Genomic DNA, 26,625 nt, shown 5'->3' on the forward strand with positions numbered 1-26,625 from the left:
GTTTAAAAGAAGACAATATCCTTTGGTTGTATCATATGCTATGACCATTAATAAGAGCCAAGGTCAATCTCTTTCGCATATCGAACTTTATCTTAGAAGACCAGTTTTCAGTCATGGACAATTATATGTTGCAGTCTCCAGAGATACAAATAGAAAATGATTGAAGATATTAATTTTTGATAAAGATGGAGAACCTACCAATTCAACCGCTAATGTGTTCTTTAAAAAAAAATTTCAAAATTTGGATTAATTATGTTGAATTGAAAATTTTGGTTTAATATTGTTTTTATGATACTTTATATATAAGTTAATTATAATTCTTTTTTACATTTATTATCAAAATAATATATGGAAATTGTATATGTCATGCATCACATGGGTATGTATCTACTATTATATAATAGTGCTTCTCAAAATTTTTTTCTAGTTTCACTGTTGTATACAACCACACTCAAATAAAATTTTTAATATCAAAATTAATGTCGAGACTAAAACTATCATCTTGCAACATGAGTCTATTGTCACCAAAAAATTGGTAATGCACATGTAATAGTGGGGGATTGACACATTTTCTAGCAAAATTTCATATGTATAGGTGATGAGTAGTAATATTAGCTACAATTTATAGTAATTGCTATTATATAATAAGGTGAATTGCAATTTAATATCCTGTATTTTGGCTAGATTACATATCTGACCGGTAAATTTAAAATGTTTCATATTAAGTCCTCAATTTATAAGTTGTCTAACATTTGTTCAATTACAAATTAACTCTTAAATTAGGTGAGAAAAAATTTAAAAATTGAGAAAATTAACTAATTTTCTTTGTAATCAATTTTTTTTTCCTTGTTCTTTGTAAATTAAGAAAACTAATTAATATTATCAATTTTTAAACTTTCTATTAGTCAATTTAATAATAAATTTGAAAATTAGATAAATTAAAAATCTCATATAAAACGTTTTAAATACGAAAAACCTAATATACAATTTGACCAAAGTATAAGCTATTAAAATGGAATTAATCCTATATAATCTATATTATAATGCATTTATATAAAATCATTATTAAAAGAAAATGTGGCTTTTACCATTGCATCAACATCTAATAGACGTTATTACATCATGAACAGTTTAAAAATGGCCAGATACAAATGCAGCCACATTCATTACATTCCCACCTTGCTACATGATTGTGTTTAATATCTTTTTTCTTTTTTTTCTTTTTTTCTTTTTTTTGGGGTGGGGGGTGGGTGACGGGGTGTGGTGGTGTGGTGGTTTGTGGAGGGAAGAATATATCACAATTCAAATTAAAAGATCAACTGTAGCCGCAAATATAAAGATGCTAATTAAATATGTTTTTCAATTTTTTTAGGTAAAGATGTTTTGCAAATATTCATCATTAAACATGATTAGAAAACATGGAATTGGTCACTGGTGAGAGTTTTCGTATATATACTGTAATGGGCAACAACAGTTCTTTTTTTTTTTTTTTTTTTCTTTTTGTGGTGTTTTATTGCTACAATACTAAATATTTGAGCGGAGAGAGACAAAAAATTACTAGCTAGTGCATGTACCAATGGGGCGTGATGATTTGTGGGTGATGGGATTGGGAATCTTCTTCTAGGTTAGTGTAGAGCTAAAGTGGCACGAAGTAGTTCACGTGTGAGGTATATATAATGGACCATGGGTTATCGATCATGGACATAGTATTTGTGCGGAGAGAGACAAGAGGTAGATACAGTTCAGTTTTCTGCTTAGACAATAATAACAAAATTTATGATCGTTGTTTTTGTGGTAGTCTTATGAACGAATTTGATATCGATGTAGCTTACAAATGCATTTATCAAAAAAAAAATAACAAAACTTGGCTTGCACCATCTAAATGTGCTGAGGCAGTGGAAAAACACTAGTGCTTGTACCTGTCTAATCAATTTCTACATATGCATTCCTGAGGTCAGCATATTCCAAGATTGTAACTATTTTTAACGTTTTTGTAGACTAAATTAAATTAGTATTCAAACAAAAAGATTAACATACTATTTTTCTGTTTTTTCTTTTTCTGTTTGGCTGTGAAAAATTGGCACACATTAACTTGCACGAGTATTCTTCCTTCTCTATGAAACAAAGCCTCCTCATCCTCAACTACTAGTCTTTTCTTCTTCTTTTTTCTTTTTTTTTTTTTTTGGGGGGGGTACCAAAAGCGTTTTTAACATGTATATATATATATATATATATATATATTATTACTATTATTATTTACCATATAAACCTGCCATAGTAAGAAGTGTGTCCCCTCATTTCACTAAAACACGCCACCAGTGCAGTTTTAACCCACTTTTTCTGTGTTTTTTTCCCCTCTACCTTTTGTTAGTTTTAATACTTTTTTTCCTCACTTATCTTATTTTTAGTCATCTCTTACTTATTAAAGTCACGATTACTTAACATGGTTATAATTTTTATTTATTAATTTTTTAGTTATATAATATTTATTATTTACAATTTTAAAAAATAATAATCATTTACAATACCAATGATTTAATATACAAATTAGTTAATAAACAAGAATTATGCAATCAGACCAACCAAAAAAGTATACTTATTTACAAAATAATTTTTATGGCTTGCAAACCCTGAGGAAAAAAGATAAAAAAAAACTCTCTTTAAATATAAGCTATTTTTATTCCGCATCGTAATTGTGCATAATTCACTTGTTGGTTCTCTTACTGAATTTTATCAGAATACGTACTTTTATTATATTCATGTCAAAATATGTACTTCTTACTCAATTTTATCGAAGTATGTACTTTATCACATTCATATCAAAGTTTGTCATTTTTATCACGTTCTTTGTATAAATTGCTTTTATACATATTCACCAAATATTATACTTATTAGTTTATTAGTACATGTAAACGAAAAAACTGTCCTACTGATTCATAATCCTAAATCCAAAGCATCATACGCTAAATCTTGAAGTAAATATTCCAGACTTTAGCAATGCTAGTGATTTGCTTGCGAATGATTTAGATTTTACATGTAGTAAAAACTAACGGAGGCCAGGGCCCCAATGGATAAGTTGAGGGTCCACTACCATTGGCAGTAGGTTGTAAGAATGGGCCCAATCCAAATAGAAGGAAGAAATAACCAAAGTAGATTGTAGGAATGGGTCCAATCCAAATAGAAGGAAGAAATAACCAATTTCTATTATCATTATTATTATCATTATCATTATTATTGTGTGGTTGTCCTTGCAGATTTCTCTGATTATTTTGGAATCCAAAATAATCGGCTTCAAATTATTTATTAATTATTTGGATAATCAGATTCTTGTTATTTGACAGTGCTTATATTTTCCTTTCTTTCTTTTTGATAGTGGTAGTTTTTTGCTTTGCTTTTACTTCAAGCAACAGGGGAAGCGAAGTTTTGTTAGAACTAGATCACTATCTTTGTAACTTATCTGGAACCAATAGCATATCCAACTTAATTAGGAAAAGCAAGTAAACTTGAACTAAAACTCTCGGCCATCTATATATATTATTAATAATATATGATCCTATATACAAACTGAATGAGACATTCACAAAGCTGCAAAGAATTCTTTTTGCTATAATTTCTTGCCTCGAAGAAGAACTTGATTCATTAAGTCATCATGCTTTCAGTAAGATTCGAAACTAATTAATGCTTTTAAATTGTTCTTTTTATTTTGTTCCTCATATATCAATTTCTTCATGCTGTACACTTTCTTTGTAATATTCTTTGTCACCATAGTTCCCTTGATTCTTTTCTTTTTTCTTTTATTTTTTTATATTTAGTTTTTGTATCTTACCATGCTACTGATTGATCGGTAAAGTAAAAAGATCACAACTCCGAATTTGAAAGTGGCCGGGTTGATATCTTCTGTGATATATATCCAGCCATGTTTATAAGGCCTCAATTTTTAGTTTCTACCATGTATATGGCCCATTAATATTCATATCGTACGTTGCTTTCTGTGTGTTTTTTTTTTTTTTTTTTTTTTTTTTTTTTTTTTTTTTTAAAGTCAATCTTGTGGACTTTGTTTGATGAATGAGGAATCGGTCTAATTGTGTGCCCCCTACGCACCCATATCATGTTATAATCCTGACAATAACAAATAAATTAATGAATAAATAAAAACTTTTTGGACTTGTGTTTATAGTTGAATTAGTTTCATGATTATATGTGTGTGTGTGTGTTATTGTTCTATTTATAGATTTTTTCATTTGGTTTTGTGATCTTATCAGGTATTTCCTCCTCAATGGTGGCCTGATTGATTCAATGACATCTCTCATATCTTCTTCAAGAAGCCGACTCTTCAATGGTGGTTTGTTTTATCTACTTCTTTCTACAATTTTTTTTTTTTTTTTTGGTGTAATATCCTTATTTATCTTTTTTCATGCTGTATAACCTTTCTACATTTTGTCTATTATTATTTCTCTTATACATTTGAAACTATTAATTTATTTATAAAAATACCAAAAGTCAAAAATCATAAAAAAAAATAATCAAGAAATCTAGAAACACTTAATTTACTCCAAGCTGATTTGTTAGCAATTGATGATTAAAGGGATGACTGTAAGGCTTGTAAGAGCGTATGACTGTAAGAATGGAATGACCATTAAAATGGACTTTGTTTGGAGCTTGCTAAAAATGTCAAACCCTCAATGTTTTTACTGGATACTAAGATCAAGTCCGATTGAGCTGCTCTTTTGACTCTTGTCTCTAGGCATTACTGGGCTGCGATCCCCATCAATGAATTTAACATAGAAGTTCCTTGGTCGGGAATGCAGTCTGGCAAGGTCTGGATGAGAGGCAAAAGAGTGTTCACTCAAACTTTTTCTTGGCTTCCAATAACAACATTGAGCGTTCAACATCTTTAGCATGCCACCATGCAAAGTCCAATTTTTAAAGGTGGTTCCATTGTTATAAGCATACGCTCTTACCAGCCTTGCCATCTTCTCTTCAGCCATCAATTGCTTTGTAGTTGGCCAAGTTGACTATGATTTAAGTGGAGCTGGAGCTGAAATGGATAATAGACATTTGTTATCTTTGTAAGACCACGTGTTTTGGATTCTTATCCTTTCTTTATAGACAATATATTAATGAATTTTACTCTTCTTTTATTCCTAGACGTCATAGTCATACATTATACATCTTGTACAATTTCTTTTGGACACACTATTTTATACAGTTTATTGATTCAAATATTCATATGCACATGCTTATATTCAACATCTTTTTTTTTTTTTTTTTATACTATAATGAATTTATTCGTTGAATAGTAACATAATATTGTGCAATATTACTTTATAATAATATTATTTTTTAAGGCAATGGCTCAAGTATATACCTGGCAATTCGGGTTGATGGGTCGTGTTCGTGTCAACCCGTTTAATAATCGGGTCAAAAATGCCTAACCCGAACACGACCCATTTATTAATCGTGTCAGGTACCTAAAACACTAACCCGACCTGTTTATAAACAGGTCAACACGACACGACCCGTTTAACACGATTATTTTAACGGGTCGTGTTGACCTATTAACCCGTTAACCTGAAATTTACCTATTAACCCGAAAACTAACCTATTAACCCGTTAACCCGAAAATTAACCTATTAACCCGAAAATTTTTTTATTTTTTTTTATTTTTATGTTTTTGTTTTATTAAAGATGTATTTTTTGTTTTTAAAAAATTAGTAATAGAAAATTATTTTTATAAAATTTTTAATTTATAATATTTTTTAGTTATTAAATATTATATTAGTGATAAAATATTAATTTAAAATTAAATTTAAATGGGTTGTAATAGGTATATAATCGTGTTAAACAGGTCAACCCGAAAATGACACGATTAATAAATGGGTCGTAACGGGTCAATTTCGAGTTAAACAGGTCAACCCGAAAATGACACGATTAATAATCGTGTTAAACGGGTTGACCCGATTATGACCCGAACCCATTTATAATAAACCCAAACTCATTTATTCCGTGTCGTTTTCGAATCGTGTCGCCGTGTCATGATCCAAATTGCCAGGTCTACTCAAGTATATCTATTTTCTCTTTTAATATGCGTATACACGACCTCGGGCGAACCCACATGTGCCCTCCTCAAATATTTTTGGCTTTTACATGTTTTTTAATATTATATTTTCATTTACCAATGTAGCCTTTCAAAATATAAGTATTCCCCATATCAAATTGTTCCCACATTGTCTGTAATTGACTTTTCAAATTCATTTCCCATTTTTCTCGTTTTAATTTTTACATCACTTATTTATAATCATAATCTCTTATACATATATATATATATATATATATATATATTAATCAATAAATTTTTAAAATTATAATATCGTTTTAATATACTTATCTACAATTATAATAATTATTTGTAGAGGAGTTGATTCTTTTAATTGTGATTATGGCTACATTTTTTTATTATTTTTTTATAGTTTGCCGTTGAGTTTCTTTGATTAATCCCTATTTGACTTTGGAATTCCTTTTCCCCCTTACCTCAAGTATATTTGTTTATTTTACCAACAGTTAACAAACTACAACTACAAGAATTTTACCTTCTCAAATGTCAGGTTCAAGTTAAAGTAGTTTTTACTGACGAAAAAAATATTTATTAATGTGCTATTCTCGAATAGGATTAGGCCGATTAGGTTTAGGAACACTTTTTTTTCGCTTTGTGATGAAAGATCAAGAAAAAAGTATATTTATTTATTTTAAATTGAATTCTAACGTGGCTGTTGTGGATGCTGAAATGCATTAGTTTAAGTATTTAAATCATATTTTTCTATAAAAAAATTTGGAAAAAACAAAAAAAAATTATAAAAAGTTGAAAAAAATTATTAATTAACTCTATTCAGTTTGGTTAATAACCAATGGACTATAATATTACCAAAAAAAAAAAAATTTGCATTTTCCATATGTTTGAATATTTTCCATCTATAAATAGAGAAAAATCGAACCATTTATCTATATCTATATAATATATATAAAAGCATAATCGTATGCGCCACATGTTAACATACCTTTCTTACAAATTCCCTCCAAAAGCAACTTCTTTATTTTTATTTTATTTATAATTTATTTATTATTTTATTATTTTACCTTTTATGTTTATACCCAAATATAGATAAAATCAATTTTTAATATAAAAATTAAACAATTGATAAAATGATATATGGTAATAATTTTGAAATAAATTTAAAATAAAAAAAATATTTTATTTTATTTTATTTACCAAATAACTCAAATACATAAAATGTATTTGCATATATATAGTTTTCTTAATTAAATATATTTTAAATATATATATATAGTTACATGGAAATTAATAAAGATGTCTTTTATTTAGATATAAAAATATAATATTATAAATAATAATTGTTAAACATAACAAAATAAAATTTATTTTTAAAACAAATTATTTGATCTTATTTTATTACCAATTAATATATATTTTTATTATTATATTAGATAGACGGCGGAGAAAAATCAGATTTTAATCAAGTATATTTAGACTAATGGGGAAAATCTTGAAGGTCATTACTCAAGAATGCAAGTATTACCATTTTAAAATTATATATATTTTTATTCTTAATATTATAATATTATATTATATTATATTATATTACATTATCTATATAATATATAAAAGAAGAAGAGTCAGTGCCACATGTTATCGCAATATTTTTTTAAATTTTCTCCAAAATTATCAATAAAATAAAATATTATTTTTTTATTATTATTTACGATCCTATTAAAATATTAATCAATACCAAATTAAACAGCTATTTAAAACATGATATTTTTTTACCTTTTATGATTGTATCCAAAAATATATAACATATATTAATATAACCATTATATATATATATATATGACAGAGTATTTCTATATATATAATAGATTTGGATGTGAATCGAAAGAATTGATTGAAAGAGTGTGATATTTTTAACTTTTATTGGTTATACCCAAAAATATATATTTTATTATTATAATATTATATATGCCATAAAGTTTATTTGCATATATATGGTTCCCTTAGTCAAATGTATTTTAAATATTTTTATACATACAAATGTGATTATATGGAAATTAATAAACATATTTCCTTATTTGGACACAAAAAATTTTCATAAATAATATAATTTTATTTTATCAATGAAAAAATTTGAGATATCTTTTTTAAAATAGAGTTGTTAAATATGGCAAAGTGAGATTTATATTCAAAATAAATTATTTGATTTTATTTTATTTCCCAAATAAGTTAAATACATTTGGTTATAAATTACTAAGTGTCACCTTCCTGTTATTTAAAATTTTAATGTTCAATATTTTAATGATTTTTATTATTTTATATTTCTATTTTAGTTATTGATGTTATTAAAGTTTATTTTGTTTTTATTTATTTTTGAAAACCGAGAGCTATATGAGAAAACCAAGAGCTAACTGAGAAAAAATGTTTTGGGGGGCTTCAATTGAAACTAGCTAGCTGATGGAAAAAATTGATTGGTATTATGATTTATGTTTTTGGTTTTTTTTTTTCATTAATTTTTTTTTCTTTTTTTTTTTTCTCATGGAATTGCTGAAAGGAATGTTAGTGTGCATCTCCTCCTCATGTCTCAGTTGGAGCCTGAAGGGTAGGAGAGTGATTATGTGTTTAAAATGAGGGTAATTTGGAGAAATTATCTAAGTATGTTATTATTGTTTTTTAAAATAATTTTTAAATGTTTAATTGGAGACTTATTTCCCAAAAGAAAAAATATTTAATTAGAGACTTGGAGTTGTTAGAAAAAAATTAAATATCTAATTAGAGAAAAGAAAAAATTACTGAAATAATTTTTTTAAATTTATAAGATGATTTTTATAATCTTATAAACTAATAATGGTATATATCTTCTTTTTTTTTTTTTTTACCCCTCTTTTACTTCCTTTTCGTTTTAGTTTTGGTAAAAAAAAAATGGAGGAACACTATGTGCTCACATATCTAATGACATAAATCAAATCAATTGTAGTTGTCACTGAAAAATAAAAAATAAAAAGAAATAAGAAGCGTTTTTAGTTGTTAGTAAGTATGCTTGAAATTAGTTTTAAATATTTTTTTCTTAAATTTAAATTAAATTTATAAATTGGAATATATATAATATATAAAAGTAGAATAGTCGATATCATGTATTATCGTAATGTTTATAGATATGATGTCATCATTAAGTAGTCAGGGCAATGGGCACAACACTAGACAGTAGTACGCACTAGGTAATATAGTAGTAAGTAGTAGCTTCTATGAACCATACTCGGCATACTTTATATGCAGCTTAAATCATTAATAATTTTGGCATTTTCATCTAATTTTTAAATTGCTCTCTCACTTTCATTTTAAACATTTCATATTTCCGTAAAAACTTATATTTTTAATTCTTTCAAGTTTATCGGTTATATAGTGACAATGGATGATTTTCTTAAATGGATCTCCTTAATTTTATAATCAAAACATGTCTAAAAGGATAGTTATAATAAAAAATATTTTAAAAAATAATAATCTATATATTAATATTTTTATTGTTTTGTTATATTTATTTTATTGGTAGATAATAAGATTTTATGTGTAGTAATTAATAATAAAATAGATCTTCTAATTTGTATAATTTATATATTAATATCTTTATTCCTTTGTCATATTTATTTTATTGTAAAATAATAAATTATCTTACAAGGTAAAATATATATAACAAGTAATGAATTACCTTACAAAGTAAAAAGTAAAGAATAGTAATAATAATAATAATAATAAAGGAAATTAAACTATATCAGAAGGATTTAATATAGAAAAATTAATTATTTACAAATAAAAAAAAAGATAATCAGAATAAAATAAAATAAAAAATAGATTTATAATCTCTTTATTAATATCTTTGTAAGTTTATTATATTTATTTTATTGTAAAATAAAAACATTTTGTGTATGGTAATTAATAATTATATTCCATACATTAATACATATACATATATGGATGTGCAATAAATGAAATTTCAATATTATAATATATAGATTTCAATAATGAAATTAATTTTTTTATTTGATCTTAATAAAATATATCTAACCATAAATATATTATATTATAAGGTTATATGATAAATCATAATGGTAATAATAATAACAATAATAAATATAATTATATTATATTATGAGGATTTAATATAGATCAATTAATTAATTACAATATCATAATATATAGATTTCAATATCATAATATAATTAATTATTTGAAATTAATTATGATGATTCGATATTATAATATATAGATTTCAATAATGAAATTAATCTCCTTATTTAATCTCTTCAAAGAGGGATGGTGACCATACGTGATCAATTTTCAAGTTTATTCAAATAATGAAGAAAAAAGCTTTTAATTTGGAATAATGGCTTAATTTTAGAAATTCAGACAAATTTACATTTATTATTCAGAACAATATTTGTATCCTTATAAAATTTGAAAGTCTTCACCTATAAATAGATAATAAAGCAAGTAATCTTTAACTCCCAATAAATCAAACATATAACTATTGAACAATATTTCCTCTTTAATTTCAATTTTTGTTATAATAAAAATTATATAATTAATTAATCTGATTCAAATTGAATATAATTAATTTTCAAAATCATCTATTACAGTTATACATACTGTGCATCGCGTGAGATTAATACTAGTAATATATAAAAGAATAATCGTATGCGTCACGTGTCAGCACACCATCCTTTCAAATTCCTTCAAAAAACACATTTTTTTATTTTGTTTATTTATTATTATTATTATTTATTATTTATTGGTTATTATTCATTATGTTACTTTTTATGGATACAACTAAATATATATAAGACCAAATTTTGATATAATTTAATTACATTTGGTAATAATTTTAAAATATTTTTATTTTATTTATTATTACTTATTATTTGTCATTCATTATCTTACCTTTTATGAATATAACCAAACATATATATAATTAATTTTTAATAAAATATTTGATTTGATATTATTTACCAAATATATATTTATGAATTTGTATAACCATAATTAAAGATATAGGCTCATGCATGTACAACATATATATAATTAAAGATTTAGAGAATATTCCTTTGCATGTACTATTATTTAATATTTAATTTTATTTTATTTACCAAATAAGTTAAACATATTTGGCTATAAATTAGTAAGTAACATCTCCTGATTTTTTAAAATTTCGATATTCAATATTTTGTTAGTTTTTATTTCTCTCATATTTCTGTTTAGTGTTTAAGATTTTTTTTTTTTTTTGGGTTTTTATTCTTTAATCTCAATTTTTTTTTTAATGGATCATAAACATGTTCCTGTTAATCATAAGCATATACATGAGTCATGCTATAGATTTTTGGAAGAAATTGATAATTCTTAATCAACATATGATGTAGAAACTCTTAAAAAAGAAAAAGATGCTTCTGACAAAGAATTCTTACTTATTGATTCACCTTTGTCTATCAACTTTTTCAAGATGATGGATAAGAAAAAGATAAAAATGAGAAGCTGTAGGAGATTCTTTAGGCCGAGGGCATGCAAGAAAAAGCAATATGATCGTTCTAGAAAAATATTTTTAGTAATAAAAAAAATCGAGATCCATTTTGAGAAAGAAGCAAAAATTGTATATAGATTTTATACATTATATAGATTATATTTATTATTACTTATTTTTTATTATTCATTATTTTACATTTTATAGATATAACTAGACATATATAAAATTAATTTTTGATATAAATATTCATGACTATCAAACAATTGATAAAATTATGCATGGTAATAATTTTGAAATTGATTGAAAATAAATAAATTATTTCATTTTATCTTATTTACCAAATATATATTTATGGCCTAATTATAGCCTAATTAGTATACATATATATTATAATGGAATTATACATATATATGGACTAATATATATACATATATTATAACGGAATTATATATATATATATATATATGACCTAATATTAAATGGCCTCACATAAAAGTAAATAAATTTTGGTTAACTATGCCAAAAAGCAGGGGTAGAAAATTGTTTTTAAAAAAAAAAAGAGGGGGGGGTGTTTCAAAGAAACAGGAAAAGGAAAATAAAATAAAATAAAAACTGTTTATGGTTAATGAAGAAAAAAAGGACATTGATTCTCTACTGAAAAAAAATATAATAATAAATTTTGGTCAACTATGTCGAAAAGAAAGGGTAGAGAATCGTAGGGGTTTCCAAATATATTATATTATTATAGTTAAAATTATGTAATATTATTTAAACTTTAAACAAAAGAATGGATAATAGTCAACTATGCCAAAAACAGAATTACTTTTTTAAAATTTTGTTAAAATAATATTATGTATCCATTTCTTTTTTAAGTATTTTTTGTTACATAAATTTATTAATACATAGATTTGTCCAAATATATAATAGTTACTTTTATTAGTTTTTTTTTTTCATTATTAACATGTCATTGAAGAATCAAAATCAATTAAGCTTTTATATTTTTCCTCACATAAAGAAAATAAATTTTGCAGAAAATCAAAATCACAATCCCAAAACTTAACTGTTTTTGGAAGGCCTAATATATATTTTCCATCCTTTTCATATTAAATATTGTTTTTTTATTCTCTCACCTACCATTTTGAAATTTTCGCCATGTTAGTTTTTGACTACACAAGTACAATATATTTTGTATATACTTTACTTTTGTAATGGATTAATTTTGAAGGAAACGTCATGTGAGTTGGGTTTACCTATAATTCATAACAAGATATAAGTGGAAAATATTTTAGAAGATGCTTGGTATATATGGAGAAGGGAAACGTGCAAGGAAGAGATTCCAAGTAGAAAAAAACATGCAAGGGAATTTTCGTTTATCGAATTGGACTTTTCTTGGATTATTTATGTTTCATGCTTCCTCCTTATCAAACTCTTAAAGCTAAACCATAATCCACCACCACCACCACCACAAGCACCTTCTTGTGAATCAACCACGATACCTATAAGAAAGCTTCTTCTTCTTTTTATTTTTATTATTATTATTATTATTATTATTTGTTTTGATTTTGAATGTGTGTGTGCTTTTTTTAAAAAAAAAACCGTAAAAACGAAAACATAGAATTTTATCTTATTTATTCAGCCTTCATCTTAAAATATTAGATAAAAGTTTGATTTATTAATAATAATATATAACCAGTTTTTATTATGTTATTTAAATAATTATTATAATGAGATTTAGAATATGAAACACATTTTTGCGTTACTTTTATATTCCTTTGCATATTAAATATTGTTTTGTACTCTTTAGCCTACCATTTTGAGATTTTCGCCATGTTAGTTTTTGGCAAATTTTGTATTTTATCCACAAGTGAAAACTATTATGTATATACTTTACTTTTTTAAGTTCATAGAAATGTGAAATAATTTATTAGAGAATCATAATCTTATATTTAAATTAAATCTTTTGTTTTTGTAAAACATTTTCTTACTTTATGGATTTGGTTTCTGCTCATTACTGCAACAAGGTGGGCAATGGATAACTGTTTGGCTAATGGATGAGGCCTCAAGTTGGCATGAATAGAGTCCACCTGCTTCCTCCTCATCAAACTCTGAAACCTAAACCATGATCCACCACCACCACCACAAGCACCTTCTTATGAATCAACCACGATACCCATACGAAAGCTTCTTCCTTTTTTTTATTTTTTTATTTTTTTTGTTTTGTTTTGAATGTATGTGTGTGTGTGTGTGTTTTTTCAAATGTAAAAACAAGAACAAAGGAATTTTATCTTATTTATTCAGCCTTCAGACTAAAATATTACATAAAAGTTTGAATCCGATCATATAATTAGGCCATATATATATTAGGGCATATATATATATATATGGCCTAATATATATTAATTTTTTTTTGTTTTTTGGTTTCTCATTCTATATTAGGCTTTGATATTTAGATTTGTAGATTTGAAGTCATGGTGTAGATGAGATTTAAGTATTTCATTCTATGTTTTTTTAGGTTTTTGTATTTAAATTGTGAATTTGAGATTCTGGTTTCTATATATGAACAAGTGATAGCATTTTTTTTCCTTTTTTAATTTTTTATGATGATTTTTTTCTTGGAATGGCACAATAAGCTTGGAAATTTGAATGAGATAGATTTTTCTTTTCTTTTCCTTTTTTTTTTTTTTTTTTTGGTGTGGATAATGAATGAAAGGGTTGTTATAGATTCAATCTGTTTTTTTTTTTTTTTTGCTTTTTTTTACTAACAGCATCGTTGGAATACATTAATGAATAGTTTATGTCTTTGGAGGAAGTCAACTTGTTTTTCTTATTGGTTACTTTTTCGTATCTAAAATTGAAAACAAAAAGTTAAATGGATTTTCAGGATTATTGCTTTATGCTGATATAAGCTTGGCAATAAGAGCCTAAAGGAATTGTTCTTGCCAATCTATTGGAACTTGGAACCATATACATACATATATATATATATATACACACACACATATATATAGAGAGAGAGAAGTTTGATTTGATTTTATAAAATTACAATACAATTCAAAAGATAAATTAATATTTTAATTTAAATCATGGTTTTAAAAAATTAGAAATTCCTTTTCAGATAATTATTATATATATTATTTTAATCTAAATCATGGTTTAAAAAAATTAGAAATTCCTTTTCAGATAATTATTATATATATTATATTATTTTTTCTATAAATATATATTCTTAGAAAGAGATCATATATGTGAAAAGGAGTTTTTTTTACTTTTTTTAAAATTAATTTGTTTAGAAACATATTTTGTTTTTGATTTGATTATATTTATATATATATATATATTAGTATTTTTTATATAAAACATTTTATTTATTTCATAATTATAAATCAAGACGCATTTTTTAAAAAAAAAATTTGTAAACCAAATTTAATATCTTTAAATACATAAATATATAAATAAAAACAAATATAATATGTGATAAAATACTGGTTTTATATTAGGCCATATAAATCTTACTACAATTGCCATATAATATTTATGGCCAATATAATATTATATAAAAGTTAGAATCCGGCTATATAATTAGGCCATATATATATATATATATATATATATATATATATATGTGGCCTAATATATATTGTAGTAGGTTTTTTTTTAGGTTATAAAGCAATTACATTTGTGGAATAATATGATTAAGATTAAAAAAATAAAAGATATAATTCCATAAAAGATAAAATTGCTTTGTGAAATAAAAGATAAAATTGCTTTGTGTAATAATATATAAGAGAATCATAACTTCTTCTTCTTTTTTTGTTATTTTTTTGTTTTGTTTTTGAATGTGTGTGTGTGTGTGTGTGTGTGTGTGTGTGTGTGTGTGCACGCGCGCGCGTGTGTTTTAAATGTAAAAAAGAGAACAAAGGAATTTTATTTTATTTATTCAGCCTTCATACTAAAATATTACATAAAAGTTTGATTTATTAATAATAATATATAACCAATTTTTATTATGTTATTTAAATAATTATATAAAATACATTTTAGCAAATGTTTAAGTAAATGTCTAAGTGAATTACATTACATTTTAATTTGGCCTACAAATTTTTACTTTTGGCTTTGCCAATAGGTTTAAATAAATAGAAAAATGAAAAAGAAAAGGAAAAAAAAAAAAACTTGATTCTATGTAATTATATACTAAATCTAGTGCTATAGATCTATGTTTTTCTTCTTCTTTTTTCCATTGAAACAAAATGTAGTTAAAGAAAACAAAAGTTGTAAATGATGAAAAGAAGGAATATAACAAAAGAAGGAATTTTCTTTTTATTCAGGTTGTTTATTAACATAAAGATATAAAACAAATGGGTACTTTTTCTTTTTTTATACATGGTCTATTATTTGATTTTTTGTATAATTTGATAATTGTTAAAGGTACACTAATTATTTCATATACTTTTGTGTTCTTACTCTAAGATCAAATTAGTAATTGCACCGATCAAAACAATCAAATTTATTTTGCGTTAAAGATTGATAATGGATATACGGTCAAAAAAAGAAGCAAGAATAAAAACAATACAGATCAGATCTCAAAAGAGTCAAAGATCACATTGTACATATGATGGTAAGTTTATTTTTTCATTATTTCTTTATTGATCCAATCTTTAAATACGTGGAAGCTTTTGTTAAATATATATATATATATATATATATATGTAAATATATTTTATTATATATTTTGTAATTTTATATTTAGACTATTATTTTGTATTTTAAATGTTCATCATTATTATTATTATTAGAATTTATTATGTAACATAAATTATTTGTCAAAAAAATGAGAATACAATTTAGTAGAAAAATATAAGAAATACTTGGAGCATGGCTTTAGCTTTATAGTATATTCCAAAAATATTTTTATAAAAAGGATAAATAAATTTGTAATTTTTTTTAAATTTTTTTTAAGGAAGACTATGTTATACAAATACAAAAAGAATATGCACGTTGTATACAATGATTTGTAATTTCTCTTTATGAGATGCTCATAGTAAATATATTTTGGACAACATACAGAAAATATACCATCTCAGACAAAAGCATTAGATGGTTGTTTCGTTTCACCAAACACAAAGGTTATTTGTCAAAGTCAAGATTTGTTAAGAAGCTCAAAAACTTGCTCAAGAACCCCATTAAGTGATGTCACATATGGTATGATTATTTATTTATTTAATTAATTTACATTCTCGAAGTTTCAAAAGGTAAAGATTTACTAATAGAAAATATCAATTTTGTGGCAGTTTAGCGAAGAGAAGGAAGACATTGCACATTTGTCATTAATACCAACTTTTCTCGAGGGAGTTTTGGATATAATAGATGCAACAAAGCATCTACACAATTAAATGCACTATCTTCTAGGAAGCACATAATAAATAATGGATCTACCATTGAAGGTTTTAATGCAATTTCAAATGCTTCTTCAGATAAACATGTTTCTGAAGGTTTTTTAGAAAACATAAGCAACTTAAATAATGGTATGGTGCTTTCTTAAAAAAAAATTGCAGTTATTTAAATTAGTACTATTAATTTACTTTTTAAGTTAAATCCATAATTATTGTTCCGGAAGTGATTATGGACATTAATTTGCGAGAACATAATATCCAATTGAATATTGTTGGTGTATTCTAACTTTTTAAAGTACATTAGTTAATTATTTTAATTTTTTTAATATAAAACTATATGATTATTTATTTAGTCTCATTAGTTTGCTATGTTGGAGGTAATGAAAATCCTATAAATTCTGATGTCGCAACGAGTGATGATTGGGAATATGATTGTATAGTATTATTATACAGAATTCCAATTGTCATAAGCAAATGTACTATTATAATTTGATTATTTATTAATTATTTGACCTTTGTTTAGGGGATGAATTGGAATGCGGTGACTTTTCAAATATGGGTATATTTTTAGGATTTTATTGTTTTTATTTCAAAATTGCTTATATTGCTTATATGTGAATTTTAATAGTATTCACCCTTTATGAATTTAATGCAAACTATTGGAATATCGGAGATCCTTGCAATAAATGTGAATTTTGTGGTGTATTATTTTGGTATGATGAAAGGGTTAGAAAGGATTACAATTCATCAAAACCAAAATTCTCTTTATGTTATATGCAAGGGAAAGTGGAGCTTCCAATGATGCAAGACCCTCCCCAAATTCTTAAGTATATACTTTATGGTGCAGACAACAAAAGCAAGCATTTTCTTGAAAATATTCGGTCATACAACAGCATGTTTTCTTTTACATCCATGCAAGGAAAGATCAATTCAAGTGTAAATCATGAAAGAAAGCCTCTTGTATTTAGGTTACATGGTCAAAATTACCACAAGATTGAAAGTTTATTATCGCCAAAAGGTTCACCGCCAAAGTTTGCTCAATTATAAATTTATGACACTGAAAATGAAGTGTCAAATGGAATACAAGCTGTCAGGTAATCAATGTTTTCCAAAATTTTTATTTTGCATACTAATATATTTAACTACGTATAATAACAATGATTGTTATTTTTATATATGTATCAGCCAAAATCTCGACATCAAGAAACTACACACTGAGATTGTTCATGACTTGAAGATGATGCTTGATCAGTATAATGTTTTAGTTAAGTTAGTTAGAATGGTAAAGGATACAATTCGACAACATGACTCCTCAAATTTGAAGCTCAGACTCATTGGAAGGAGAGAAGGAAACGAAAGGATGTACAATTTACCAACTATATAAAAAATTGCAACTTTCGTAGTTGGCGACTTTGAAACATCTCCGATTGATAGAGTCATTATAGTTGAAACTCAAACTGGAGAGTTAAAATGGATCAACAAATTAAATGCTTCATATCTTGGACTTCAATACCCTTTGCTTTTTCCATATGGTCAGGATAGATATTGAGAGGATGTTCCACTAAAGCAATTAAATACAAAATCATCTGCTAGAAGGAAAAGGTTAAGCATGAGAGAATGCTTTGCTTATAGATTGCAAGAAAGAGAGAATGAGTCCCTAAGTATTTTATTCTCAAATAGATTGTTCCAGCAATTTTTAGTTGATGCATATACAATGGTTGAATCATCGCATCTATCATATATACGTACCTATCAAAAATAATTGAGGTCCGAGATGTGTAAAGGTTTGGTAGAAGTAATTTTAAAAGGAGAAATATATGCTTTTGCACAAGGAAAACGTGTTATATTGCCTTCTTCTTTTACAGGTTGGGCATGATACATGATCCAAAATTACCAAGAATGCTATAGCAATTTGTAAATGGGCTGGCCCTGAGCTTTTTATCACGTTACATGTAATCCAAAATGGTCAGAGGTTGTTCATTTTGTAGAAAGTAGAGATTTAAAACCTAAAGACATACCAGATACAATTTGTAGAATATTTAAAGTCAAGCTAAATCAGTTCGTAAAAGATCTTAGACAAAACCAAATATTTGGAAAAGTCAAAGCAAGTAATTTTTCGAATATATTTGATGAATATTTTTTATAAATTGCATCCCTTAAATACTATTATTTAATTAACATAAAGATAATCTTACTATAGTGTATATATATAATTGATGATATATGTTGGCTATCATAATTTTTATATTAAAATGCGTCGCTGTAGTAATATACACCATTGAGTTCCAAAAACGTGGATTGCCACATATACATATACTGCTTTTTTCATATCAAGAAGACAAATATCCAACAGGTAAAGATATTGACAAGATCATTTCAGCTGAAATTCCCGATGTAGCAAATGATCCAGAATACTATGTTGCAGTTAAAAATTTGATGATGCATGGACCATGCGGCAGCTCAAGAAAAAATTCTCCATGTATGTTGGATGGAAAATGTACAAAACATTTTCCTAAAAGATATGTAGATTGTACTACAATTGATGAAGATGGATATCCAATTTATAGAAGGAGAGACAACGGAAAAACAATTAAAAAGAATGGGATTGCCTTGGATAATAGATATGTAGTTCTGCACAACCTTTACTTACTTTTAAAGTATGGTGCTCATATGAATGTTAAGTGGTGCAACCAGTCAAGATCCATTAAGTATCTTTTTAAATATGTCAATAAAGGATATGATCGCATCACCACAACTTTTTATGAAAGCGCTAATGACGGTATTGTGCATGGTCACATGGATGAAATAAATATGTACTATGATTGTAGGTATATTTCACCATGCGAGGCAGCTTAGAGAATTTTTGGTTTTGATATTCATTGTAGAGACCCTCCAGTTGAGCTATTAAATTTCCATCTTCCAATGAGCAAAAACATAGTATTTTTAGATACTGATTCGATTGATGCTATCATGAATCGAAATACCGTGAGCAATTCGATTTTTTCAACTTGGATGGATGCAAATTAAAAATATGTTGAAGTGAGGGAGCTAACTTATGCAGAGTTTCCTACTAGATTTGTATGGAAAAGTTTGGAAAGGGAGTGGCATCCAAGGAAGCATGGATTTGCAATTGGACGAATGTTTTTTATGCCTCCAGGATGCGGTGACGTATACTATTTGAGAATACTTCTTAACATAGTTCGAGGACCAAGAAGTTTTGAAGAAATAATGAATATAAATGGCATTCAATATAATTCTTTGAGAGATACTTGCTATGAACTTAGTTTGTTAGATGATGATAAAGAATATGTCGATGGTATAGCTGAAGCAAGCCATTGGGGATCTGCATATTATTTGAGAAATCTATTTGAAACTTTGTTGCTGTCAGATTTGTTAATGAGGCCTGAATTTATTTGGAAACAAGGTTGACGACATCTATCAGATGATATACTCTACAGACAATGCAGCATGCTGCATCATCAAGGTTTTATATATTCTTTAATGTTTTTATTTACATAATAATAATGGTTAGGACATTGATAAGGATGAATTGAAGGCTTTTTCAGAATGGATATCATGTATTGGAGACGGAACAATTGGCGGTCTGAATAATGGTCATGCAATGATTGATAGACCTGATGATCTTTTGATAAATGATACAGAAGATTCAGTTGCATCTGTTGTAAATAGCACATATCCTTTTTTCTCAGAGAATATTAATGATCCATCATATTTACAAGAAAGAGCCATACTTGCTCCAACTCTTGACATTATTGAATCCATAAATGAATACGTGAGTTCCTTTAATTGAACTGAGAAAAATACATATTTAAGTTCTGATGCAACTTGCAGATCTGATTTGAACATTGATCTTATAGGAGATCTTCATATACCTAAATTTTTGAATGCTATAAAATGCTTTGAGGTGCCTAATTATCATTTGAAATTGATGGTCGGTTTCCCCATTATGCTATTAAGAAATGTTGATCATTCTTTGGGGTTGTGCAATGGGACTAGATTGGTTATTACAAGGCTTGGAAATAATGTTCTCGAAGGCAAAGTTATTTCAGAAAGCAATGCCGGGTTTAAAGTTTTTTATTCCAAGAATGACTTTAACTCCATCGGACCCAAGGTTGCCTTTTAAGTTTAAAAGAAGACAATATTCTTTGGTTGTATCATATGCTATGACCATTAATAAGAGCCAAGGTCAATCTCTTTCGCATATCGAACTTTATCTTAAAAGATCTGTTTTCAGTCATGGACAATTATATGTTGCAGTTTCCAGAGATACAAATAGGAAATGATTGAAGATATTAATTTTTGATAAAGATGGAGAACCTACCAATTCAACCGCTAATGTGGTCTTTAAAAAAAATTTTCAAAATTTGGATTAATTATATTGAATTGAAAATTTTGGTTTAATATTGTTTTTATGATACTTTATATATGAGTTAATTATAATTCTTTTTTACATTTATTATCAAAATAATATATGGCAATTGTACATGCCATGCATCGCACGGGTATGTATCTAGTATTATATAATTGTGCTTCTCAAAATTTTTTTCTAGTTTCACCGTTGTATACAACCACACTCAAATAAGATTTTTAATATCAAAATTAATGTCGAGACTAGAACTATCATCTTGCAACATGAGTCTATTGTCACCAAAAAATTGGTAATGCACATGTAATAGTGGGGGATTGACACATTTTCTAGCAAAATTTCATATGTATAGGTGATGAGTAGTAATATTGGCTACAATTTATAGTAATTGCTATTATATAATAAGGTGAATTGCAATTTAATATCCTGTATTTTGACTAGATTACATATCTGACCGGTAAATTTAAAATGTTTCATATTAAGTCCTCAATTTATAAGTTGCCTAACATTTGTTCAATTACTAAATTAACTCTTAAATTAGGTGAGAAAAAATTTAAAAATTGAGAAAATTAACTAATTTTCTTTGTAATCAATTTTTTTTTCCGTGTTCTTTGTAAATTAAGAAAACTAATTAATATTATCAATTTTTAAACTTTCTATTAGTCAATTTAATAATAAATTTGAAAATTAGATAAATATGAAGTAAATTAAAAATCTAATATTAAACGTTTTAAATACGAAAAACCTAATATATGATTTGACCAAAGTGTAAGCTATTAAAATGGAATTAATCCTATATAATCTATATTATAATGCATTTATATAAAATCATTATTAAAAGAAAATGTGGTTTTTACCATTGCATCAACATCTAATAGACGTTATTACATCATGAATAGTTTAAAAATGGCTAAATACAAATGCAGCCACATTCATTACATTCCCACATTGCTACATGATTGTGTTTAATTTTTTTTTTTTTGGGGGGAGGGGGGTGCGGGCAGTTGGTGGTTGGGTGATGGTATGGTGGTTTGTGGAGGGAAGAACATATCACAATTCAAATTAAAAGATCAACTGTAGCCGCAAATATAAAGATGCTAATTAAATATGTTTTTCAATTTTTTTAGGTAAAGATCTTTTGCAAATATTCATCATTAAACTGTTGAATAAAGTAATATTTGTGGACTTGGCATAATCAATTACTCACTTACAGGGCCTATTTATGCCATTAATGGGACTGACTTATTTTATTATTTTGTAGTAGGGCCTTTGGTTACACAATCTCTATAAGACTCCAGTTGGCCCATTGGACTGGAGGACCAACTCTCTTTATAAGCCCATTGACTTATCCATATTTTTTCTAGTATAATTATATTATCAAATTATTATTATTTTATGTGTGTCAAAATTAATGGTTAAGTCTGACTTGCAGAGACTATTTAAAACGGTCTAGAGCAAGCAGACATTAAGAATAATATACAGTATTTTTGAGATTAGGGTTTTCAGAGATCTGAGAGTGGTTTAAGAGTAGTGTGTCCATAGGTACTACTTTACTTTGTTTCTATTTTGCAGGATTAAAGATCTAATTTATCAATGGCTGCGTTTGGAGGTTAGTAATTTATGATTAATGGAATTTATTATGTATATTTAGATCTATAAAATCTAACAATTGGTATCAGAGCAGATGATTAATATGCATAATAAAATTCTTTGTCATTAGCGTTCGTTGTATTCATGATGATTGAATTTACCCGTATGTGGCCATTGAATGATCTGTGCGATTGAATATATGTTCTTTATTTTGTTTTCTTTCGTGAATGTACTTGTGGGATTCAACATTACATATTCAGTTAATATATATACATGCCGATTGCTATTTCAAAAAAAAAAAATTATATTTTGTATGCATTTTGATTTGGTTATTGTCGATTCTTGTTCTCTATGTGGAATGGAATATGTTTTGAATGTTGTTTTGGTCTGACCCTTTTAAAATTGAGGAAAAAAAAAAAAGAAAAGAAACCCGTTGGCCGAAAATTTTCATGTGTTTGGGTGTTTGATTTTATGGCGTTTTGGACCAAATTGAGTTGAGGAAATTGTTTCCCACGCCGAAAGGAAAATAATGGCGCCGGTATCGGTAAAAATAGTGGCCGGAATAGCGTTATTTTGGCCGGATTGTAAAACAGGTCACGCAACCCGCCAACCTGAAAACCGGGTCATCCACGACCCGGCTAGAGGAAGGAGAAAGCTGACGTCAGCAGCCGATTGTTTTAAAAAAAAATTAAAAATTAAAAAAAAAATTGTTATTTATTTATTTGTTGATTGTCTATTTGTTTATCTATTATGTATGTATATACATATATATATATATATATATATATATATATTTATTTGTTTGATTATTCTATTCCATAATTTCTTAAATTAAATTAAATATATATGTTCATAATTGGATTGTGTTAGCTTTCCCTAAAAAGGTTTTGTACCTAGTTGGTATAGTAGTGTGGAATTTTAAGCACTCACCTATTGTGAGACTTATTTTATCTGCATTATGCGTACCAATGTAATGTATGTTGGCATAGTGGATGGGATGTTTTATATTTGCCTATTTCATGAAATTGCCAATATGTTGATTTTCTCATACTTATTAACCAGGGTCTATACGGGTAACTAGGCTACCCTGTCGGTAGTTTTAGTTGCTTTGTATGACGCCTAGAATGGCAGTGGAAGTTAATTAAATGCCATGTATTGCAAGTTCTGATTTGCCTTGTCGGTGATTCAGTTCAATGCATTTGATTGTGGTTATTTGGTTGACTGTCCCTGGCCCGTGAAAGGGTATCTTTAGCGCTACAAAGACCCTAGCGATATTGATTTTATATTTTGTTTTGAGGGGCTGGAAAATAGTTATTGTTTTATATATTTAATATTTTATTGTGTTTACTATTTTCACAGTTAGTAGCACCCCGAATACTCTGCCAATGATTACCATGATGAAATTGGATGGGGCAAATTATCAGAAATGGAGGAAGATTTTAGTTATGAATTTGACTTTTATGAAATTGGATTTAGCTTTGGAGAGAGACCCCCCAGTGATACCAACTGATGAAAGTAATGAAGCAGTTAGAAAACTTTATGAGGATTGGAGGCATTCTAATAAGTGCTGCATGATCATGATAGAAAATAACATAGATGAATCAATTTTTGCAAGTATTCCAAAGGTAGAAACTGCAAAGTAACTTCTTGATGAGATAGGAAAGAAATTTATCAAGTTTGATATGAATGAGAAGTATCATTATTTGGACCTTTTGAATAATACTAAATATGATGGAATTAAAGGAGTAAGGGACCACATTATGTTACTTTCTTCTTATTATAATAAGTTAAAGGACCTTAAGATGGACATTGGAGAGGAGTTTTTGACCTATTCGATAATGAAGAGTCTTCCATCTTAGTTTGATAATATAAGGTCTAGTTTGAATACTAAGAAAGAAGGATGTAGTTTGGAAGAATTGACTGCTATTCTTGTCAAGGAGGAGGATGATATTAAGTTAAGCAGGTCAAGATCCATTGCTTTAGTTTCACATCAGGTAGATAAGTCTAAGAGAGATTTTCAAAAGAAGGGACAAGGATTCAAGCTTGGACAAGGATTTAAACCCACTAGGAAGAAGTTTTCTGGTATGAAGCCAAAAGGACCAAAGGATGGAGCTCATCACATAGAAGAAAGGAAAGCCTACTTCAATGGACGGTGTGGCTACTACAATAAAGTTGGACACAAGAAGATAGATTGTTGGCATTTGAAGGGAAAGCAAGAAAAGAAAAGGGATGATAAGGTAAAGGGGGCCAACCAATCTTGAGCAGCATGTTTATATGGGAGATAACTCGAGAGTGAAGGTAAATATCATGGGAACAATCAAGTTAAAACTTGCCACTGGATATGTTTTATAATTACAAGAAGTTTCATATGTACTCTCAATTAAGAGGAATTTGTTATCTATTTCACTTTTGGATAATCAAGGTTTTAGTTTTGTTATTTGGAAATAATAAAGTTGAGATGTATAAGGATGATAAAGTTGTTGGTTTTGGAACTTTATGTGGCAATTTATATAGACTTGATTTATTTAGTAATGGTCTCAATTCTTCTATTAATTCTGTTGTTGACCCTGTTATTGCTTCTAAACGTTCAAGAGTTAATGATAATTCCTCAATGTTGTGGCATAATCGTTTGGGACATATTTCTAGGCACAGAATGGAAAGGTTAGTGAAGGATGGAATACTTTCTAATCTTGATTTTTCCGACTTGTCGACTTGTGTTGAATGTGTCAAAGGAAAATTAAATTCTAAGGTTAGAAAAGATAAGATAGCTAGATGTGGAGATGTTTTGGAGTTAATTCATACTGATATATGTGGACCTTTCACTCCAATTGCTTTGGGTGGTTACAGGTATTTTATTACCTTCGTTGATGATTTTTCTTGTTATAGACATGTTGAGCTTATCCGTGAGAAGTCGGATTCTTTAGTTGCTTTTAAGGAGTTTAAATTAAAGATGGAGCTTCAGAAGAATAAGAAAATAAAAGCTGTGAGGTCTGATAGAGGTGGTGAATTTTATGGTAGATATGATGAGACTGGACAGAATCCAGGACCTTTTGCAATATTTTTACGTGAATGTGGTATTGATGCGCAATATACAATGCCTAGTACACCTCAGCAGAATGGCATAGCTGAGAGGAGAAATCGCACTTTGTTAGATATAATGCGATCTATGTTGGCAAATTCTAGCTTGCCAGATTACTTGTGGGGAGAGGCTTTACAGACGGTGGCATATATTTTGAATCAAGTTCCAAGTAGATCCATTCCTAAGACTCCTTTTGAGTTGTGGTCAGGAAGAAAGCCTAATTTGCATCATTTTCGAGTATGGGGTTGCAAAGCTGAAGTAAGGATTTATAATCCCCAAGTTAAGAAATTGGATCCTAAAACTATAAGTGGGTATTTTGTTGGCTATTGTATAGGATCTAGGGGTTCCTGATTCTTTTGTCCATCTCACACCACCTAAATTATGGAATCAGATAGAGCTGTTTATTTTGAAGATGATTTTGGGTTTGATGATAGTAATGGTCCAAGAGAATCTCAATTTAGAGAAGAAAATATATACATTCCCAGTGTTGTTGTTCCTAATAGAGATATTATTAATCCAGTAGTTGATGAACCAGTAGTTGATCAGGATGAACCCATCATTGAAGAGCAGAATACCCCAGCTATTGTAGATGCTGATGTG

The 26,625-nt window shown here is 27.1% G+C and overlaps 1 long non-coding RNA gene across 1 annotated transcript; it reads left to right on the plus strand.

Moving 5' to 3' along the window:
- Positions 1-3,557: 3,557 nt before the first annotated feature.
- Positions 3,558-5,229, plus strand: LOC125421122 (uncharacterized). Its single transcript, XR_007239288.2, has 2 exons — positions 3,558-3,658; positions 4,263-5,229. It is a non-coding gene; the product is annotated as an uncharacterized LOC125421122 (long non-coding RNA).
- Positions 5,230-26,625: the final 21,396 nt, after the last annotated feature.

Source organism: Ziziphus jujuba, chromosome 10 (genome assembly GCF_031755915.1).
Source record: "Ziziphus jujuba cultivar Dongzao chromosome 10, ASM3175591v1".
Lineage (NCBI taxonomy): Eukaryota > Viridiplantae > Streptophyta > Magnoliopsida > Rosales > Rhamnaceae > Ziziphus > Ziziphus jujuba.